Source organism: Hemitrygon akajei, chromosome 1, assembly GCF_048418815.1.
Source record: "Hemitrygon akajei chromosome 1, sHemAka1.3, whole genome shotgun sequence".
Lineage (NCBI taxonomy): Eukaryota > Metazoa > Chordata > Chondrichthyes > Myliobatiformes > Dasyatidae > Hemitrygon > Hemitrygon akajei.
Window position 1 is genome coordinate 154,929,802 of NC_133124.1, and position 3,180 is coordinate 154,932,981.

The following is a 3,180-nucleotide window of genomic DNA, read 5'->3' on the forward strand; positions in this document are numbered from 1 at the left end:
AGGGTGTCAGGATTGATAGGACGGCAAGAGGAGTGACTCACTGAATGACAGAGGGAGAGGGCGGTGGGATGGAAGGCGGAAATTGGTAGCGCAATATGTCAGCCAACCAGCAGAAGATGCACAATATCGAGGTCTTGTAGTAGGAGTGAGTGGAGCGGGGGGGGGGGGGGTGATGATTTACGGTTGATAGGACCAAGGGCGTGGTGTATCAGAGTGGTTGAGAGACAGTTTAGAAAATGCAGTGCTGGAGATTTTAGGGGGGGATTCAGGGGTGTTTAGACGAACCATTGCAGGGAATTTTAGAGGGAATATTGGCGATTGGAGGACAGTACTCTGGATATTAAAGGGTTTCCAAGGGGCTGTGGAGGCGGATGTGCCAGTCCCCTTCCTCCCCATTTCCGTGTCCACTCCTACCCCTGCGTTCCTCCCCGTCTCCGTACCACATACTCTCCTACGCCGCTCTCTGTTGCCGCTATCCTCCTACTCCTCTACACCCCTCCTCGTCTGCTCAACAACTACAATCCTCTCCTTCTCTCCGTCTTGGTAACCTCCACTACAAAGATTCATTTCGTGTGTGTGTGGGGGGGAGTGAGGGACTGTTTTTTTCGACTCCAGTTCCAAGTTGACTGCTTGGAGTCTCCTCTGCAAACTTCTTCAACTCGAGTACTTAGCTGATATATTTCACTCCAAGACCATGTCTCTGTGTCTGGGCTCGGGAGGCTGATATTGAATGATGTGGAGAGACTTCCAATCTGTGTCTCCAGACGAATGTGATGTAACGGTGCAGATGGAACTTCACCCTGTGTTTAACACCGGTGTTCCATTCCCCATCTCTTTTCTACTCAGACACACATCACTTGTTTTATCTGAACATTTAATCTCTTTTGTCACATTTAATTCTGTCTGGGGAGGGCAAGGATAGCGCGTGAGGGTGCGAGGGCGAAGAGAGCGCGCGAGGGTCCGAGGGCGAGCAGAGCGCGTGAGGGTGAGGGTAAGGAGAGCGTGCGAGGGCAAGGGCGAGGAGAGTGCGCGAGGCTGCGAGGGTGAGGAGAGCGCGCAAGGGTGCGAGGGCGAGGGCAAGGAGAGCGCGAGGGTGCGAGGGTAAAGAGAGTGCGCGAGGGCGAGGGCAAGGAGAACGCGAGGGTAAGGAGAGTGCGCGAGAGTGAGGGCAAGGAGAGCGCGCGAGGGTGAGGGCAAGGAGAGCACGCGAGGGTGCAAGGGGACATGAGGAGCAAGAAGTGCACTGGGTGGGCGTGGACGTGGGGTATGACATGCATGTAACTAGAGTTCTGTGAGACCCACCTCCCCCAGCCTGGAGGTGAGACGCTGTTATGCCCGTGTGAGGAGCTCTGGGTCAATGTTACAGTGCACTGGGTGGTGGGGACAGCAGTAACCTCAGGTCACTGTTTCCCCTCAAAGAGTCATGCCTGACACCAAGATAGCAATTCACAGAGTTTTATTTATTTCATCTTGACAACTGTAAATTAAATAATGGTAACTTCCCATTCACTCACAGTCACACACAATTAACTGACCGTTGACAACAAGAGACAGTTTGAATAATGTCCCGTTTCTCACCTTCACTCTGCATCAGGGAAACCAATGATTATAAAATCACACTTCAGGGCCGTGTCCAATATCGCAGCAGATCCAGGGTCACTACCAAGGAATTTGGCAATTTTACACCATTATATCGATCAGACTGCAGAACGCACCGTCCTCAGCAAAGTGAGCCAGAAGATTCTCTGTCGGAATAGTCTCGCCTCAGGACACCGGTGTCCCAGACTGAGCCAGACCACGGACTCTTCCTGTCTGTGTGATTACGTGGTGGAATTACGTATCTGCCGAACCATAACTGGCGTCAGAGGGTGCTCAGCTGCAGCCGGTGTCCCATGAAAACTGTTCAGAATTAAACCTGGAGCGCGGCCGTTGAATGGAAGGGCGGAAAATCGTTAAAACGACCCATCCTGTGAGTGGGGATATTCACACATTCAGATGTTCACAGGAATACTGTCAGTCCGGGTCTGGGTTCCTGCAGAGACCTAAGTTCCTTCTCACCGGTCCAAAAGAATTCATTGTCCCTCAGCCTGAAACACATGGAAGAATAAAGAGGGAAGAGGCAGATTACACAACAGTGCCAGCAACAGGGGACTGGGGTTAACATTTCAACATTCACAGACAAATATCACCAGAAAACCCGTCGATCCGCTGATATTTTATCACATTGAACATCAACACAAACCCTCACCGGATCCGCTGCAGACTTGGGAGGAACAGAATGAGGTGCTGGAGAGCGGGGACAGATCTGTTTGTGAGCAAGTTTACTGTCACGTCTTGCTCCGTCAGTATACTGAGAGCGGGGACAAGATCCTCAACACCAGAATCTGTGAGACCGACATCGTTCAGCCTGGAGGTGAGAGAGAGTGAGGGTGAAGGACACAGAGAGACAGGAGATGGTGCAAATCCCGTGTTTATCAGTAACACAATTACTGATCACATAAATGTTCAGTGTCAGACACCCAGTGACTCTAAGCATAATACTTACCACAGAGTTTGTATTTTACACTGTGGGTTCCTCAGAGCCGCAGACACCAGTTTCACACCTAAATCTCCCAGGTTATTCGTCCCGTGTCTAAGTACAAATAGACAAGCTGATGAACAAAGTGATTCAAACAGTGGGTCTGACCGAGTTTCTCTCACTCAGATATTTTTGGAAACATTAAACCCTTCAGTAAATAAATAATTGGATTTCCATCACTGTCAAAGTCCCTCTCTGCCCATCTTCAGGAATGTCAGTAATTTAATCTCTCAGTGTGACCCTGTAAACATCAATAGGATGATCAATCCGACAGGAGGAAGGGGATGGGGTAGAGAGATCCTACAGCAGGAAGGGTGATGAACAATAAAGATCCGACAGGCAGAAGGGTTGGGGAAGAGAGATCCTTTCAGGAAGAAAGGGGGAATGGGGAAGCGAGATCCTTTCAGGAAGAAAGGGGGAATGGGGAAGAGTGATCCTGACAGGGGGAAATGGGGAACGGGCAAGAGAGATCCTGACAGGGGAAAGGGGGAATGGGGAAGAGAGATCCTTGCAGGAGGAAGGGGGATGGAAATAATAGATCCCAGAGGAAAGGGGGATGGAAAGGGAGATCCAAAAGGACAGAGGGGGTTGTGAACAAGAGA

The 3,180-nt window shown here is 50.6% G+C and overlaps 1 long non-coding RNA gene across 1 annotated transcript; it reads right to left on the reverse strand.

Moving 5' to 3' along the window:
- Positions 1–1,428: 1,428 nt before the first annotated feature.
- Positions 1,429–2,611, reverse strand: LOC140733889 (uncharacterized). Its single transcript, XR_012100447.1, has 3 exons — positions 2,546–2,611; positions 2,249–2,407; positions 1,429–2,087 (listed from the first exon to the last, which is right to left on the reverse strand). It is a non-coding gene; the product is annotated as an uncharacterized lncRNA (long non-coding RNA).
- Positions 2,612–3,180: the final 569 nt, after the last annotated feature.